The 19,654-nt window shown below is 47.3% G+C and overlaps 1 long non-coding RNA gene across 1 annotated transcript; it reads left to right on the forward strand.

The window, feature by feature from the left end:
• Positions 1-1,475: 1,475 nt before the first annotated feature.
• On the forward strand, positions 1,476-19,307 carry LOC135187819 (uncharacterized). The gene is made up of 4 exons (XR_010307459.1): positions 1,476-1,566; positions 1,703-1,775; positions 5,664-5,823; positions 19,217-19,307. It is a non-coding gene; the product is annotated as an uncharacterized LOC135187819 (long non-coding RNA).
• Positions 19,308-19,654: the final 347 nt, after the last annotated feature.

The following is a 19,654-nucleotide window of genomic DNA, read 5'->3' on the forward strand; positions in this document are numbered from 1 at the left end:
GCAGCTGAACTGAAAAGAAAACAGTAAAAGCATTTTGGAACAGAGTAAAGTGGGAAATCTAATTATTAAGGTAGGAAACAACCTCTAAGATCATCGAGTTCAGCTGTCAACCCAGCACCACCATGCCCATGAAAGTGTAGGATCATAGAATGACTTAGATTGGAAGGGACCTTAGAGTCATCTACTCCAGCTTCCCCACCACGGGCAGCTAGATTCAGCTGCTCAAAGCCTCATCCAGTCTGGCTTGAACCTGGCCCATGGAGGAGACATCCACAACCTCCCTGGGCAGCTTGTTCCAGTGTACCACCACCCTCATACTGAAGAGCTTCTTCTTAAGATTCCAGTCTAAACCTACTATCCCCCTGCTTGTCCTGTTGCTAGACACCCTTATGAAAAATCGTGTCCCAAAGTGCCATGTCCATATGTTTTTGGCGGGCTTTAAACTAGGTCTGAAGGGGGTGGGTGAGGCAATTACTCTCCCTGAGAAGGAGAGAGTGGCAAGGAAACTAGGGACAACTGGGGAATCGAGAGCCCAGCTGAAGTGCATCTACACCAATGCACGCAGCTTGGGTAACAAACAGGAGGAACTGGAAGTCCTGGTCCACCAGGGTGACTATGATATAGTTGCCATTTCAGAAACTTGGTGGGACGACAGGCATGTCTGGGCTGTTATACTGGGGGGATATAATCTCTTCAGGAGAGATAGGCAAGGGAGAAGAGGAGGAGGGGTGGCTCTGTATATTAGGGAGTCACTCCATGCCACTGAGCTTGAGGTGAGGGATGAAGGGGTTGAGAGCCTGTGGGTTAAAATCAGAGGGAGGACAAACAAATCTGACATCCTGGTTGGAGTCTGTTACAGACCACCCGACCAGGATAAAGAAACAGACGAGATATTTTACAAACAGCTGGAGGCTGTCTCAAGATCAGATCTTGTCCTGGTGGGCGACTTTAACCTGCCAGATATCTGCTGGGAACTTAATTCAGCAGAGAGGAGGCAGTCCAGGAGATTTCTAGAGTGCATGGAGGACAGTTTCATGTCCCAGCTGTTAAGTGAGCCTACTAGGGGTCAAGCTCAGCTTGACCTGCTGCTGTCCAACAGAGAAGGACTGGTAGGAGATGTGGCAGTGGGAGGCTGCCTGGGGTGTAGTGATCACGAGTTAGTGGAGTTTTCAATATACAGGGAGGTAGGGAGGCACTTCAACAAAACCTACACCTTGGACTTTCGGAGGGCAAACTTCAATTTGCTTAGGAAACTTATTTCCGAAGTCCCCTGGGCAGCAGTCCTCGAGAACAAAGGGGTCCAGGATGGTTGGACCTACTTTAAACAGGAGCTCTTGAAGGCACAGGAGCTGGCAGTTCCCATGTGCCGAAAGATGAGCCAGCGGGGAAGGCGACCAGCCTGGATGAGCAAACAGCTCCTGAAGGAAGCTTCCAGCCCCAGGTCTAGGACAGGATGTGTAGAAATGGCCACACTCACCACAAGCAGCTCATCCTGGCCCTTCCTGTGGATGTCACAAGAAAACAGACCATGGGGCAGAAAGGGAAGTTGGCAGGACTGGAGACGAGGTAAGGGCATGATCTCCAGAAGTGACTGGAGTTCTCACTTAGCAAAGTGGTAATATTTAAAAATACAGAATAATTTCTGGTTAAATATTGAGCTGTCTGTCAGAATAACAGATTGCTCTCTTCTCCTTCTGGACAGCTGCCAGAAAGTGGTACCTGGGGCATGTCTCCTGAGCCTTCAGCTTCCATGGAGGAAATGCACTGAGTGACAGGTGAGATAAAAAATAATGATTTGCCTCTTAGTTTGCCTTTAACCTGACATGAAGATGGCAGAGACTTCAAGCTCAGGTGAAAGGCTCACATTAAGTCAACTTTCTGCTTTCTCTCAGTAGCACCTCAGATGTCTTAATATTTGACGCATCATCTAGGGGTGAATTTACTTTGACTTAAGCCACGTACCTGGAATACTCAGGATCACTGTCAACCCCTAACAGCTCGGTGTGTTGTCAGAAAAGGGTGCAGGTGAGGTTCCAAGTGCTGACCACAGAGCCATCTGCTCTTGAATTTGAGCTTCAGCATGAGTGGAATGAAGAAAGAGGGCAATGTGTCCTCCCACACACCAGCCAGGCCAAAAGCTTTGGAGAACTTCTCTCCAGAGATTAAAAATGGAGATTTTTTTTTCCCCTTTCTGTATACGTTCACTTTCCTTAGTACTTCTTCTTTTCTAGACCTGTAGACACTTGTTCTCTGTTGGAGAAGATCAGGAAGCCTCCACTACTTCTATTCCTGAACCACAAATGGCTCTAATCTTCCGCAGCCACTCTGGGGAATAGTAGCAGCAGTATGGATTATTTTGTCCCACGTGAAGCAGCATTATGGTATCACATGAGGCCTGAGCAAGGATGGCTTGATGTTAAGGATGGAAATGGAAGTTAACTTTTTTTTATCAGGGAAGCAACAGGTGTCAGGAAAAAATGGGACTTTTCTTGCATTTTGTCCCAAAATTATGGATGTGCAATCTGCAGGCACAATCTCAGAGTAAGGACAGACAGTTCTGAAACAAATATCATCAAAAGACTTATTGCTGATCTTTTAAACCCTCAGACTGAGCAGGTTTAGTGGCTTGGTGCTGGAACTCTTGGGTTATGTGCTTGGTATAGCCCTGGGTCCTGGAGGCTAGCTCTTTGGATCTTTATTTCAGGCTGCCTGTTGGTAAGGCAGCTCTTCCTTGACAGTTAGTTGGGGTTTGAATGTCTGGGGACTGCCTAATTGCTATCTAGCTGCGAGCAAATGCTGCTATTAAAAAAATGCAGCTGCTGAGTTTTGGTTGTGTAACTGCTTATGCTGGGGCTGCTGTGGAGTGCCTGGAAAGGTAGAGAATGTCAAAATATGTGAATGAGAAAACAGAAACTTTTTTTACAGTATTAACCAGGTTGGAAAAGACCTTTGAGAGCATCGAGTCCAACCTATGACCTGACCCTTCTAATTAACTAAACCATGGCCTCATCCAGTCTCCTTTTAGACACCTCCAGGGATGGTGACTCCACTACCTCTCTAGGCAGCCCATTCCACTGCCAATCACTCTTTCTGTGAAGAACTTCTTCCTAATGTCCAGCCTAAATGACCAATCTTACCCTTGTGTAAAGCTTCATCATACTTAGGTTGTGTGAGAAGCAGATGTTAAGTATGGACATATATATAGAGTCATTGAATCATCAAGGTTGGGAAAACCCTCTAAGGTCATCAAGTCCAGTCATCACACAGTATCACACAGTATCATCAGGGTTGGAAGAGACCTCACAGATCATCAAGTCCAACCCTTTACCACAGAGCTCAAGGCTAGACCATGGCACCAAGTGCCACGTCCAACCTTGCCTTGAACAGCTCCAGGGACGGCGACTCCACCACCTCCCCAGGCAGCCCATTCCAGTGTCCAATGACTCTCTCAGTGAAGAACTTTCTCCTCACCTCCAGCCTAAATCTCCCCTGGCACAGCCTGAGGCTGTATTGTTTACGTTAGTGGCGGGAACACTGGCCGTGTTCCCAGCACTTGGAGAAGGAGGGGCAGAGGCTGGCATGGGGGAAGCCGATAACTGTGTTCCCTTGTTTTGCTGTGACAGAGACTGCTTCTGAGACACAGAATTTTTCCTAGTTCTTACAGAAGCTGGTTTTGAACTTTTCACCAATAATGCCAAAATTAATATGAATATTAAAATCATGAGGCAAATATTAAAAATTGTGAGAAGAAAAACAGTTTTACACGAGCATGTACCTATACAAACAGTTGGAATTCCTGTCTTAGGCTGAATAACTCTCATTAGAGCCATATTTAAAGCAGAATTTCCATTGATTGTCACATTATTGACCAGAGCTCCTGTAATATCCTTGGTAATATTCTCAGAGATATTAAAACCAGCATAACCAAGAATAAAATCACCCCAGCTCCAGAACATATCTGAAACCTTAGCTTTAGCCTTATTATAAGCCAGATCAATGAAATAAGCAACAATTTGAGCTTTTATCCAATTAAATGCCAAGTAAACAAAACCAGACCAGAGCAATGCACCAACCAAATACAATAGCTGCTTGATTAGCTTCATCTTAATTCCCAGAGCTAATTTCCACTCACTGAAATATCTAGCCCCACGTTGGGCGCCAATTAAAAAATGTGATGGTTTGGGGGTTACCCCACCCCTCCCACACTTTTGTATTTGCCCCAGCTAACTCAGACGGACCCTGGGAATATAGATGAAGCAATTTATTTACAGCTAGCAGAATTTACAAGCAGCTATTTACAATATATACAGTTATATACAATTATATACAGAAATATACAAAGGATAAACAATACAAAAGCACAACTCCCCTCCCAGAAACCTGAGTCCCCAGGAGGGGCTCTCAAACCACCCCAACACCTCCCCCCAGCCCTCTCAACCTTACCCCAGTTCTCAGGAAGAAGAGAGGTGCAGCCAAGAGGTTAGGGAGCAAGGTTAGTGGGAGCAGGGTTAATGAGATGTGACCAGGTCTAAGGCAAAAGCAAGAGTGAGAGACAAAATGGAGAATAAGTCTTTCTTCTTCCCAGCGTTCTCAGCGAGACTGTGAGAGAAGTTGACATCAATTGTTTTCATTTCACTGCCTGTTATCTAGTTCTGTTACCAAAACATTCTAGCTTGCTTCAAACTAGCACAGGCTGTGTCCTCTTGTTCTGGCGCTGGCCACCTGAGAGAAGAGAGCAACCTCCTCCTGGCCACAACCACCCCTTAGGTAGTTGTAGACAGCAATAAGGTCACCCCTGAGCCTCCTCTTCTCCAGGCTAAACAATCCCAGCTCCCTCAGCCTCTCCTCGTAGGGCTTGTGCTCAAGGCTCAACCCACCACCACAGTATCCACTAACCCATTTCTCAAGTGCCATGCCTACACATTTCTTGAACACTTCCAGGGATGGTGACTCCACCACCTCTCTGAGAAGCCTGTTCCAATGCCTCACTACTCCTGTAGTACAGGAATTTCCCCTAATAGCCAATGTATACCTCCTCTGGTACACACTGAGTCCGTTTCCTCTTGTCCTATTGCTAGTTGCTGTGGAGAAAAGGCCTTGCTACATTCCTACCCAGCTAGTGTCATGTGCACACTTACCTTAATGAGTATGGGGGAGCACTCAATCTCCTCATCCAGATCCTTTAGAAAGATGTTAAACAAGACTGATTACTGTTCTTTCTCGTTTGATCAAACAAGGTTTGGATTGATTTAGAAAGCAACTGACTTACAAATCTAAGTCTCTCTTTTCCAGAGTCAGCTTAGTGCAGTTGCCCCTAGAATTGTGGTCTCCATGAAGTGTTTTGGAAGCAATGCAACAGTCACTCACATGAGACAGAGCACAGTGAGCAGTGTGCCTTGGACATACAGCCAGGACACCAATCACAAGTTAGCTGGGATTTTTTTCACTAACATGTACATTTAACTCCTTCAGATCATTGCCTCAGTGATGTGAAGCACTAATTTACACCACTGAGACTCCCACTGAGTCTGTCAAAGTTCAGGAAATTTCTTTCAACATGCCTAGAGTTTAAGAGAAAAAAAAAAAAAAGAAGAAACTATAAATTTAGGCAGGAATGAACAAACTGCACTTAACATTTCTTTTTTCACTGCTTAACTTTCCAGAATTACTTTGTTGCTGAACTGCTGCCCAGCCACTGCTAAATAGGACATGGATGGGAGGACTGGAGCAGTAGGCTTTTCTGTGCCCTTTCACCCCTGAATCCCATGAAAATTGTGAATGTGTCCAAATGGCTTATCAAGTACACCAGAAACTTACAAAAAGGTATAATTATTTTCTCTTACATTTTCCATCCTGGCAGTAATTGCTTCTGGGTTGACTTGCTGTAGACAAAACACAATTCTTACCCTGTGGGGGAAAAGAGTAACAGTTCTTGAAGGCACTTCACATTTTGAAGCTGATGGGTTTTTTTCTGGAGCTCATCCTGGTGAGAAATACAGAATTGGTAAACTCTTTCTGTTGTAATAGTCAAATCATTTTTGCTTGTAGACACAACTCATAATTACAGCAGCTTCCATTGTGGGTAGGCTGAAGCTAACAAACCTTGAGTCTGGCATAGAGGTTGTCACTAAACAAAATATCTGCTTAGTGAATCATCAGAATTTATGCCTAATGTGAAGCAGATGTATCATTAAGCACTACATTGGAATATCATTTACAGTAGATGTTGTGTTTCATTTTGATAAATGGGGGGGGGGAAAAAACAAGCAGCATGTGAAAGATGTCACCTTCTGTAACCAGTGCTGAAAGCAGTGCTTCGAAGTGAGCTTCTATTTTAAAGCCTTTCATCCATAAGTCTTCTCCTTCCTCCACCACAGCAGTGCATATCCCTGACGTGGCACTTCTGTTACTGAAGCTCCCTGAAGTTACGAGCTGGTAGCTCTCACACTGTAGCAGTCTTCACTTGGTAGAAAAGACTCATGGAGCACAGAGATTTGACTGGCACCAGCAAGTTGGCATCAAAGTCATGTTTGTGGATTTTGAGTTGCTGCAGACCAATCTTTCCTTCCTAAGACTGTCCTAGCTGAAGAAAAATGGGAGCTGTATTTATCATAGCTTGTAATGACCACATTCTGTAATAAACCCAAACAAAACAAATCTTACTTTAGTGTAAAGAAGAAGACACAGTGAAATGTGCTTAAAATGGTTCTGTGACTGGGGGGGGGGGGGGGGTGTTGGGAAATCCTTCAACTTATTGTTCCTCACCTTTCCTCAGAGCTGCTCTCCAGCAGGTCAACCCCCAACCTGCAGTGGTCAGTGGCGTTGTTGTTCCCCAGATGCAGGACCCTAGCCTTGCCCTCATTGAATTTCATTTGATTTCTCCCTGCTCAGCTCTCCAGACTGTCCAGGTCCCACTGAATGGCCGTGCAGCCTCAGGGGGTGTCAGCCTCTCCTGGTGCACTTTCCCAGGGAAGCAGCAGTTGACCACAAGAGGCTGTTCATTGTGGTGCACTCAGGTTTGGGTGCTGCTTGGGGGTGGTAAGCAGAGCAGGAGACCAGATCTTCTCATGAACTGGAACTTGAGGAAAAACTTTGGTGTGAGGGTGCTGGAGCCCTGGAGGCTACCTAGAGAAGTTGTGGAGTCTCCTTTGCTGGGGAGATTCCAAACCCACCTGGAAAACGCTATCCTGGACAGCCTGATCTAGGCAAACCTGCTTTAGCAGAGGAGTTGCTCTGGACAATCTCTAGATTCCTTCCAGCCCCACACTGTTCTGTGGTTCTGTGATCACATAAGTAAAGGTGACCCAGGGGGAAACCAAGGCTGTTGAGACCAAGCATTTTTCTTCACCAGAGCTGGACTCTTTAGGGAAGGCTAAAGACTTTAGGGAAGGTGAAAAGAGAGTGGAAGTAGTAACAGCAGCAGAGCCATGCAACATGGCTCAGAAAAGTCTTCCCAGGCAGGGGATGAGCCTTTAGGAGAAGAGGTGCTGTCAGGGAGACACTGAAGGCAGCAGCAAGAACGAGGTTGGTGGGTATGGGTGGCTCCTACACCCAGAATGACAGTTGTGCCTCACTTTTCATCATTATGCCACAAGCTGCTGGGTCCAGTCCACGAGCTGACCTTCAGTGCCCCTGAGTCCCTCTGAGGCTCACAGCACAATTAATGATTAATGAACAGCTATCAGATGCATTTCAGGAACACGAAGAGGAATCAATGGCAGCGCAGTGCCACTGTTAGTTAGCCCTTAACTGCGCCTGACTAATCGTGCTCAGGGGCTGGGCTGCTTTTGTGCCACTGACATTTGTGAATTGCTAAGCTTTCACTCAGGTAGTTCATGGTGTGAGATGAATCCCCTGAGAAAGTGTTTTCCTTCCAAACTATGGTTAAATGTCTGTAATTCCTTGCTGAATGCAATTTACCAACAATGGTAGTGCTTCCGAGCATAAGCTCCCTTATTTCTGTCTCAGGCAACTTGACATTTAAAATCATTTGCTAACTGCAGCAAAACTGCATAAACAGTGTAGTTTGCATGTAAACAGTTGCCATGGAAGACACAAAGTGTAATTGGTAGCCTCTGTGGCAAGCCTAACAATGCCATTTGAGAGAGTCTTGTCGGGAGCATGGGTGTACACAAGCAGAGAACTCCACTGGGTTGCACGTGCACTGAGTCTGCGTAGCTGGGAGAGCAAATCAGGCAGTGGAGAGGTTGCTCCAGGATATGTTTTTAAAGAGAAGAGAAGCCCAATGCTTTCCCACAGCATCAATGGTGATGGTGATGGTGATGTGCTTGACATCAGTGGTTGGGTTCCATATTGATTTGTGTCTAGTAGTCCCTATTTCTTTGGGTTGTTCTTCTTCCCATCCCAGCTGGTTTAGTTTCTTTCCCACCCCATCAGTCTCTCTCACTTGTTCCCTTTCTTTTTCATTTGGGTTTCTAGAGAGTGTCTGTCACATGTCCAGTGGCCAGCCAAGCCCTAACCCATGACAAAAGCCAAGTGGCCATTTCTGAGTACCAGAATGCCTCCCTGTGCACTGCCCTTCAGTTCCAAAGCTCTGTCAGCATTATGATGATGGGGTGACCAAGAACATGTAAGCATGACAGACCTTGGGTCCCTCTTACCAGGGGATCAGCCACATTTTCACATCATCAGTTAGCCACAGTTATGTTCTCGGCACTCCAATCTGCTTTTTGTCTGGATTTGTGCTGCTGAAACAAAAATAATACAGTCATAGAATCTCCTGGCTGGATAAGATCTCAAGGCCATCAAGTCCAGCCACAACCTAACATCTCCCTGTACACAACTGTTATACCATATCCCTGAGCTCTTCATCCAAAAATCTTTTAAACACCTCCAGGGCTGATGACTCCACCACCTCCCTGAGAAGCCTGTGCCAGTGTCCCGTGACCCTTTGGGCTGAGAAATGTTTCCTAACATCTAATCAAATCCACATCTCTGTTACGAGGAGAGACTGAGGGAGCTGAGGCTCTAGCTTGGAGAAGAGGGGACTGAGAGGTGACATCATCAATGCTTATAAGTATGTAACGAGTGAGTGCCAGCAGGATGGAGCCAGGCTCTGCTCAGTGGTGCCTGATGACAGGCCAAGGGGCAATGGGTGGAAGCTGAAGAACAGGAAGTTTCACTGAAACATGAGAAGGATTTTTTTTCCCTGTGAGGGTGACAGAACACTGGAACAGGCTGCCCAGGAGGGTTGTGGAGTCTCCCTCTCTGGAGATATTCAAAATGCTCCTGGATGTGTTCCTGTGTGCATGGAGTCAGTCATCAGCAAGTTTGCAGATGACACTAAGCTGGGGGCAGATGTGGCTGGGTTGGAGGGCAGAAGGGCTCTGCAGCAGGACCTTGACCGCCTGGACAGATGGGCAGAGTCCAATGGGATGGGGTTCAATAGCTCCAAGTGCAGGGTGCTGCACTTTGGCCACAACAACCCCATGCAGAGATACAGGCTGGGGTCGGAGTGGCTGGAGAGCAGCCAAACAGAGAGGGATCTGGGGGTGCTGTTTGATACCTGCCTAAACATGAGCCAGCAGTGTGCCCAGGTGGCCAAGAGAGCCAGTGGCATCCTGGCCTGCATCAGGAATGGTGTGGTCAGCAGGAGCAGGGAGGTCATTCTGCCCCTGGACTCTGCACTGGTTAGACCACACCTTGAGTACTGTGTTCAGTTCTGGGCCCCCCAGTTTAGGAGGGACATTGAGATGCTTGAGCATGTCCAGAGAAGGGCGACGAGGCTGGTGAGAGGCCTTGAGCACAGCCCTACGAGGAGAGGCTGAGGGAGCTGGGATTGTTTAGCCTGGAGAAGAGGAGGCTCAGGGGTGACCTTATTGCTGTCTACAACTACCTGAGGTGTGGTTGTGGCCAGGAGGAGGTTGCTCTCTTCTCTCAGGTGGCCAGCACCAGAATGAGAGGACACAGCCTCAGGCTGCGTCAGGGGAGATTTAGGCTGGAGGTGAGGAGAAAGTTCTTCACTGAGAGAGTCATTGGACACTGGAATGGGCTGCCCGGGGAGGTGGTGGAGTCGCCGTCCCTGGAGCTGTTCAAGGCAGGACTGGACGTGGCACTTGGTGCCATGGTCTAGCCTTGAGCTCTGTGGTAAAGGGTTGGACTTGATGATCTGTGAGGTCTCTTCCAACCCTGATGATACTGTGATACTGTGATACTGTGATCTGGTATAGGTGATCCTGCCTTGGCAGGGGGGTTGGACTGGATGATCTTTTGAGGTCCCTTCCAGCCCCTGACATTCTGTGATTCTGTGCAACCTGAGCCCATAAAACACCTTTGTTTCAGGTGGCCATATGTATAAGGATATAACCCTGTGCATCTTATCAAAGCTGGTTGCATGGTGAGAGCTGTGCACTGCAGCCTACAGCAGTTCACAAGCACTTTGGTTGATAAAAACATACAGTCACAAAAAGCAAAGAATTTGCTTAGAGCTTCCTGGTGATGCAATCTGCCCTTAGCAGCAGCTTGAAGGATAAAGCAGTTTGTAAAAGATGCTGGCAGCTTCTGGCTAGCCACTTGTAAACTGCTGCACCATAGCACATGCTCAGGACACAGTCAGCACACACTCAGCACAAGCTCTGCCCCTGCACTGGCCAGGCTGCACCGTGGCTACTGGGTGCAGTTATGGGCCCCTTTGTACAAGAAGTACATGGTGTGGCTGGAGCAGGTCCAGAGAAGGGCGAAACAAGACTTAGGAGAGGCTGGGGTTGTTCAGCTTGGAGAAGAGGCTGAGGGGATACTTCATCACTCTCTATGATTCCTTGAAAGAAGGTTGTAGCAAGGTGAGGGCTGGCCTCTTCTCCCAGGTAACGAGTGACAGAACAAGAGGAAATGGCTCAGATTGCACCAGGGAATGTTTAGATTGGATAGTAGGAGACATTTCTTGAGGTTGGCCTGGATGATCTTAAGGTCCTTTCCAAAGAGGCAATTCTATGATTAACTGATGGCAGTCATTAACACTCCATAGGCTGTGGTGCCTCAGCAAGCTTCTGAGAGAGGAGAAAATGGATTTATTCCCAGAGGCACATCATTCTGAGTTCATCCTTCATCTCCCCCATCCTTCATGTTCCACTCCTATTCACCTTGCCTACTTGCAGGACTGTCTTTTGTAAACCATCTCTCTTCACAGGGTCTAATTCTCTTCTAGGTGATAGCGATATGGCTGCCAGTGCCAGCCCAGCCTCCAGAGTGGACTGGGGCCATGCTGGAGATCTCAGCCTTGGCCAGGCACTACTCTGCCCGTAGAGGATGGAGAAGAGTCTGGCTCAGAGCCACAGCTGCAGCTTGTCCTGGGAATACTCATCTGCAAGCCCAGAGCCCAGACTCTGCTTAAAGGATGGCACTTTGAATGAGATGCCAGTGCCCAGATGCACAGACATCAATGACCTCCATTCTCCCTAGTAACGTCCTGGCACATCCCTGCCACACCCTGTGTATGGGACTGCGCTGAGTGCTGTCCCTCTCTATGAATGCTCACAAAGGAGCTTTCCAGAACCTGCCTCTAAAACTGAGGGAACTGAATTTATTGAGTCTGGAGAGAAGGAGGCTGAGGGTATACCTTTTGGCTCTGTACAGCTCCCTGAAAGGAGGTTGGAGGCAGGCAGGGATTGGGTTCTTCTCCCTAGGAACAGATGATAGAACAAGAGGAAATGGCCTCACGTTGCAACAGGAGAAGTTTACATTTGATAGTAAAAAAACCTTCTGACTGAAAGGGTTCTCAGACACTGGGACAGGCTCCCCACAGAGGTGGCTGAATCCCCATCCCTGGAGGTGCCTCAAAGATGCAGTGATGAGGTACTGAGGGCCACGATTTAGCCCCAGACATGGCAGAATTAGGGAATGGGTGGACTTGATGATCTGAAAGGTCTTTTTCCAACCAAAACTATTCTGTGATTCTATGAAGCTGCCAGGAGCCTTCTCCATTCACATGCCCTCTTCCTTTATTACAACAGCTCCCCTTTGTGCCTGCTATTGTCCTCTTCTATTTCTCTGGAATCAAATCCAGATGCTCTGTTTCTCCCAATGCAATAATGGTGGAAACAAGCTCTGCACAGCAAAGATCAGTATCTGAGGACCTACCAGCTATCTGCTTTTGTAGCACAGGCTTTATTCTGAGTTTATATTGAGTCCTGCTTCTATTCAGATTGTGCTCACGGTATCTTTAGAGGTGAGGGGAATATTTGTGAGCACCTTATCTTTAGTTAAAAATAAAATAAAAGTTTTATTCCCTTCTCAAGCAGAGTCTCTTAGTGGAGTAAGGTTTGATGTGCTGCTTGTGCCTGGTAACAGTGTTGCTAGGGCAGGGTTTCTGCAGCATCTCCTTCAGCTGAGGTTTCCAGTTCCCTGAGATTTATTCAAACAAAACCAACCCAAAACCTACACCTCCACCTTTTTACAGGTTCAAAGGGTGCACTAACGAGGAAGTTTTTCTCCTCTCAGCTAAGCATGGTGCACATCAGCCACCGTTCCATCTTCAAAATGCATGTAAGTGATGGCTTTGTCTTTGTGACCAAGCTTCATTACCGAATGGACAATGTGCACTTAGGTGTAGCCTTTGCCCCAGAAGGATGAAAATGACAGATGTTTGGGTTTGTTTGGTTCCCATGTGTCTCAGTTCTAATTTAAATTCCCAGAGACTCAAATAAATTTCATGGAACCAACAACAATTTATAGAGTGCCCTTCCCTCTTCCCCCTTCTTTCCCCAAAGAAAGGAATAAGATGTAGAGAGAGGGAAAAGGTAAGCACACCCAAATGAATAATCTCAATCTGATCTGGAAGTTAAAAAAAAAGTAGTTAAACAATAAATTAAAAAGGTACCTGAGGTAGGGTAGTTACAAAGGTATAGGGAAGGGAAAAAACAAATACAAAGTGTATAAATACAACCTGAGTTTGATGGTGAAGGCTTTGTCTGCCTCGTGGATGATGGCCACATGGTGAAACAAAGAGAACCAGGAACAGGATGGTGATGCTGGTAAGCAGGGAGGCAGGGAGAGCAGAGAGAGAGAGAGAGAATAGGAAGTCCTCCTGCTTTTATGGACCTTTAGACAGGAAGGGGGAGTGGGCTAACCATCACCTGGTAGTGTTCAGACGCACGCCTGGGGAGGGGTCAAGACCACCTAGGGTCAGGTTCAAGGTCACTCCCCCTGGAGGGTTAATCCTGTACACCATGAACACAGATTTTGTAGCTTTCATAGAATCATAGTTTGGGCTGGAAAAGCCCTCTAACATCAAGTCCAACTGTCAACCCAACACCTCTGTGGCCATTAAACCATGTCCTGAAAGGCCATGTGCACATGCTTCTTGAGCACCTCCAGGGACGATGACTCCTCCACCTCTCTGGGCAGCCTGTTTCAGCGCCTGAACATTCTTGTGGCAAAGAAATTGTTCCTAATCTCCAACCTAAACCTCCCCTGGCACAGTTTCAGATCATTTCATCTTGTTCTGTCACCTGATACTAGAGACAAAAGACCAATTCCACCTCATTCCAAACTCATTTCAAAGAGCAATGAGGTCTTCCACAGCCTTCTCTTCTCCAGACTAAACAACCCCAGGTCCCTCAGCTGCTCCTTACCAGACCTGTTCTCCAGACCCTTCACCAGCTTCACTGCCCTTCTCTGGACACAGTTCAGCACCTCAATGTCCTTCTTGTAGAGAGGGACCCAAAACTGATCCCAGTACTCCAGGTATGGCTTCACCAGTGGCAAGAACAGGGGCATTATCACTTCTCTGATCCTGCTGGCCACATTATTTCTGATCCATGCTGGCATGCACTTGCCCTTCTTGACCACCTGTGCACTCTGCTGGCTGTCAACCAGCACCCCCAGGTACTTTTCTGCTGGGCAGGTTTCCAGGCACTTACCACAAGCCTCTATCATTGCATTAGGTTGCTGTGACCCAATAGGAGTGGCAAAGACATGCTGTGTGAAGTCCTAGGTGACCCAACAGCACCGCACAAGCCCATACTCACCTTCAAATGCACAAGTATCTGTGCAAAGGGACACTAAATCACAGTGTAGGAGACAGACACGATTGCACAGCACAGATGTACTAACAGAGTTAATGACATTTCAGTTTGTCTTTTAAACCCCCCCCAGGAACATAGAATGGTTTAGCTTGGAAGGGAGCTCAAAGATCATCTACTTCCAACTCCCCACCATAGGCAAGGACATCTCTCACAAGAACAGGTCACTCAAATCCTCATCCGACCTGGCCCTCAACACCTCCAAGGAGGAAGCATCCACAAGCTCCCTGGGCTACCTGTTCCAGTGTCTCACCACCCTCACTATAAAGAACTTCTTCCTAACATCTACTTTAAGTCTTCCCTCTGCCAGTTCAAACCCATTACTCCTTGTTCTGTCATTACAAGACCTTGTAAATAGTCCCTATCCAGCCTTCCTGTAGGCCCCCTTCAGATACTGGAAGGCTCTTGTAAGGTCTCCTCAAACCCTTCTCTTCTCCAGGCCGAAGCGCCCCAACTCTTGTAGCCTGTCTTTGTAGCAGAGGTGCTCCAGCCCTCTCAGCATCTTTGTGGCCCTCCTCTGGACTCACTCTAACAGTTTCATGTCCTTCTTGTCTTGGGAGCTCCAGGACTGCACACAGTTCTCCAGGTGGGGTCTGGCAAGAACAGAGTAAAGGGGCAGAATCCCCTCCCTTGCCCTGCTGGCCACACTGCTCTTGCTGCAGCCCAGCACACAGTTGCTGTCTGGGCTGCACATGCACTCTGCCAGCTCATGTTGAGCTTTTCATCAACCCAGACCCTCAGGTCCTTTTCCTCAGGGCTGCTCTCAGCCATTCACCACTCAGCCTGGATTTGTGCTTGAGATTGTGCTGACCCAGGTGCAGGACCTTACATTTGGCCTTGTTGAATGTCATGAGGTTGGCCTGGGCCCACCTCTCCAGCCTGTCCAGGTCCCTCTGGATGGCATCCCTGCCCTCTAGCAAGCTGACTGTGCCACACAGCTTGGTGTCATCTGCAACCTTGCTGAGGGTGCACTCATTCCTCTGTCCATATCACTGACAAAGATGTTAAACAGCACTGGTCCCAGCACTGCCCCTGAGGGATGCCACTTGGCACTGCTCTCCAGGTGGACATAGTGCTGTTGATCATCACTCTCTGTGTGTGACCATCCAGCCAGTTCCTTATCCAGCAGTGCTCCACCCATCAAGTCTGTGTTTTTCCAGTTAGGTGGCCAGGATGTCATGTGGGACAGAGTCAAATGCCTTACTCAGGTTCAGGTAGGTGGCATCAGTTGCCCTTCCCTTATCCCCTGTTGCTGTGACATCATCATAAAAAGCCCCTAAATTTGTCAGGCATGATTTGCCCTTGGTGGAGCCATTGCTGGTTACCACCAATCACCTCTGCTTTGTTTTCCATGCACCTTAGCAGAGCCTTCAGGAGGATCTGCTCCATGATATTCTCAACAGAATCCCATCTGCATCTGGGTGGAGATAGGACCTAGTTCGACAAAGGGAATGGTCAAAACAGAGTCACAGGATTGGATTTACTCTTTTATTTAAGTGGTTTAGGAGGAGATGAGATGCTGCTTCTCATAAACACGTTGTTGTTTTGCTTTTTCTTTAAAATCCATTAGCTTCTATGCAGGCCTTTCAATATTTATAAGATTTAAATCAACTTTGAAAGCCTCCTTAGAGCAGACAGTGACTTTTAGTTAAATAGTTCTTCATTTTCTAGTGGGGGAATTGTTTAAGTATTCAGCCAAATTAATCACAATGTTTTTATACTCCAATGTCTACTTTATGTAAGCAAAGAGAAGTATAAGAGGCAGACTTGTATTTACATGTATAAACTGACTTACTGCTCGTGTGATGAGAATTTTGTGCAGCTGGCTAGACTCTGAAGCAAGCTGAATTCTGAAGCTGACTGAACTGTGAAGCCACTACTTCTGGGGGCCGTTTTACTGAGCAGCAAATCTCCCTTTCCAGTCCAAATTCCCCTGTGCACTACAGTGCCCTGGATGGCAACCACAGCAATCAGGCACGACCAGGAATGGCACAGAATTACAGATTTGTAGGGGTAGGAAGGGATCTTTGGGGACCTCTCCAGAGAAGGAGATTCCACAACCTCTCTGGGCTCTGGCAACATCACAGCAAAGAATCATAGAATCATAGAATCATAGAATCATAGAATCAACCAGGTTGGAAGAGACCTCCAAGATCATCGAGTCCAACCTATCACCCAGCCCTAGCCAGTCAACTAGACCATGTCACTGAGTGCCTCATCCAGTCTTTTCTTGAAGACCCCCAGGGACGGTGCCTCCACCACCTCCCTGGGCAGCCCATTCCAATGGGAAATCACTCTCTCTGTGAAAAACTTCTTCCTAACATCCAGCCTATACCTACCCTGGCACAACTTGAGACTGTGTCCCCTTGTTCTATTGCTGGTTACCTGGGAGAAGAGGCCATCCCCCACCTGGCTACAATGTCCCTTCAGGTAGTTGTAGACAGTAATAAGATCACCCCTGAGCCTCCTCTTCTCCAGGCTAAACAGGCCCAGTTCCCTCAACCTCTCCTCATAGGATTTGTGCTCCAGGCCCCTCACCAGCTTCGTTGCCCTTCTCTGGACATGTTCCAGTACCTCAACATCTTTCTTGAATTGAGGGGCCCAGAACTGGACACAGTACTCAAGGTGTGGCCTGACCAGTGCTGAGTACAGGGGAAGAATAACCTCCCTTGTCCTACTGGCCACACTGTTCCTGATGCAGGCCAGGATGCCATTGGCTCTCTTGGCCACCTGGGCACACTGCTGGCTCATCTTCAGCTTACTATCTATCAGTACCCCCAGGTCCCTTTCCTCCTGGCTGCTCTCCAGCCACTCAGTCCCCAGCCTATAGCGCTGCTTGGGGTTGTTGTGGCCAAAGTGCAGAACCCTGCACTTGGCCTTGTTAAATCTCATCCCATTGGCCTCTGCCCACCCATCCAGCCTGTCCAGGTCCCTCTGCAGGGCTCTCCTACCTTCCAACAGATCAACACCTGCTCCTAGCTTCTCCATATGTTCAGATGGAATCTTCTGAGTTCCAGTTTGTGCTGTTGCCCCCTTGTCCTAGCACTGAGCACTAATGAAAAGAGTCTGGCCCCATCCTCTTGCCCCCCACCCTTTAGCTCTTGCTGAGCATTGATCAAGTCACCTTTCAGGCTGCTCTTCTCCAGGCTAAGCAGCCTTATCTCAGCTTTTCCTTCTCACAGAGATGCTCCAGGTCCCTCAGCATCTTTGTAGTCTCTGTTGGACTGTCTCCAATGGTTCCCCATCCCTCTTAGACTGGAGACCACAGAACTGGACATAATATTCCAGGCGTGGCCTCACTACGGCTGAGTAGATGGGCAGAAGAATGTTCCTTTACTTGGTAGCCACAAGTCTGCACCCCAGGAGATCATCAGCCTTCTTGCCCAAGAGGGAACATTGCTAGCTCATGCAGAACTTAGTGTCCACCAGCACTACCAGTTCCTTCTCCCTGGAGCATCTTCCCAGCAGATCAACCCCTTACCTGTACTGCTGTAGGGGCTTCTTCCTCCCCAGAGGCAGGTCTCACTGAATTTCATCACCACCTAAGGCTGTGCCCTCCCATTCCTGTATCATCAGCAAACTGATGAGGCAAATTTTCTCACTGATGGTGGAATGAAAAGAACCCAAAGCATCCACGAACATGGTTGCACCCTGCAAAGATGGTCACAAAGGTGAGTTACTATTATTGCTCTGCAGAGAAAGCAGGCACTTTTTAACTGAAGCCAGCAGCCGTGTGAGGGCAGGAAATTTTCCAGCAGTAGCCTGTCCTGTGGTGATAACCATAAAGGATGCTCCAGTTTCTTTAATCAAGGGATGATCCAGTTTCTTTAATCAAGGGATGATATTCTTGTTGGCTGATTGAAGCTTTTTATTGGAAACATCTGATAATAACCTGCCTTGTTAGTACTGTAAATTCCTCAGGCTAAAATCCTTTGTTTCTCATTAAATTAACTAATTACTGTCTCTCTCTGGATCGATGGATTTAGGAGCAACTGACATAATCATGCTAGGAGAGGAAAGCTGCCAAATTCCATCGCTTTGTTTAAATCTGTGACTCTAGGACCGGTGCACCAGAAGGAATTCCTCACCATTCATGGGTTTAGGTGATTAGCTGCCTTATCAAAAGGTGGCCAAGATAGGAGTTTTAAGCCTAACAAACAACAACATAAAAATAAAGGCACCAGAAGAACTGCATGTGCAGCTTGTGAAATCAAGGGGGTCATTTGAATCATAGGGAAAAATATCCCTAGGGAAAATAACACATACACTTCTGCCCACCCCTGCAAGGCAGATGACATGCAGTGTGGCAAGAAGCAGTGTCCAGCTGGCTACAGGCAGCAAGGGCTGTAGGCACATGGACTGACAATGATGTCTTAGAACACTTGGAAGCTTAAGGAGAAATTTTACTTTGAGGTGGGCTGAGAACTGGAACAGGCTGCCCAGAGAAGCTGGGGAGTCTCCTTCCCTGGAGACTTTCAAAAGCTACCTGGAAGCATTCCCAAGTGAGCCTGCTTTGGCAGAGAAGTTGGACTGGGTAATTCATGTTTATAAAGATGTGAGGGGCAGTGTCTGGAGGATGGAGCCAGACTCTTCTCAGTGATGTCCAATGATAGGACAAGGGGCAGTGGGCGCAAGCTGGAGCAGGGGAGATTCTATATGAACACAAAGAGAAGCTTTTTCACTGTGAGGGTGCCAGAGCCCTGGAACAGGCTGCCAGAGAGGTTGTGGAGTCTCCTCTTCTGGAGACATTCAAAATCTGCCTGGATGTGTTCTTGTGTGACCTTCCTAGGTGATCCTGTGCTTCTGGAGGGGCGGGCCTGGACTCAGTGATCTTTTAGGCTCTCTTCCAACATTCTGCCATCTCGAGAGGTCCCTTCCAGCTCCTACCTTTCTGTGATTTTATAAGGTTGGCTCAGAGATACTTCTGCTTTGCACAATCAGGCACTTGAAAGTCCAGCTGAAGATGCTGTGCACCATGACAGGGTTTGCCCATCCTCCATGATCTGTGTTAGATAGTATTGTCCTGCTCTGGCAGGGGGTTTGGACTCGATGATCTCCTTGGGTCCCTTCCAACCCCTAACATCCTGTGATCCTATGAACCTTCAGACCCTTGAGCCCCACATCTATGGTTTGGGACTCCATTCAAACCCCACTTAACCTGCTTTTTTTTTCAGCAGGGACGTATTTAGGATCCTGTCTTGTGTGAAGAATATGAACCCAGGATCTCACAGGATTACAGAGCCAATTAATCTCTAAACCAGTTGATCCATAAGGTAGGAGGGACTATATTTTAGAAACTTAATGGTGCAAACAGGCAAAGCCATTTCTCAGCTGCAAGAGCATCCTATGTCCTACTCTTAGCTTAGCTATCCAAGTGCTTTATTGTATTTACTCAGCTTTAATTTATCCACGTTTTAACATACTCTTAGCTACCCTTAATTTTAAACTAAGAAACCTTGGCAAATCCCTTTCAATGCAATTAGTTTTGCTTTTTCCTTTAGTTTGCTATTTAGCAATTATTTTCTTATTTCTGCTTTATTTTCCAGGAGATAAATCATCTTATTCATTTGTTTCAATGAAGCTTGAATAAAGGTCATTTAAATTGATTCACTTTT

The sequence above is a fragment of the Pogoniulus pusillus genome, chromosome 2 (assembly GCF_015220805.1).
Source record: "Pogoniulus pusillus isolate bPogPus1 chromosome 2, bPogPus1.pri, whole genome shotgun sequence".
Lineage (NCBI taxonomy): Eukaryota > Metazoa > Chordata > Aves > Piciformes > Lybiidae > Pogoniulus > Pogoniulus pusillus.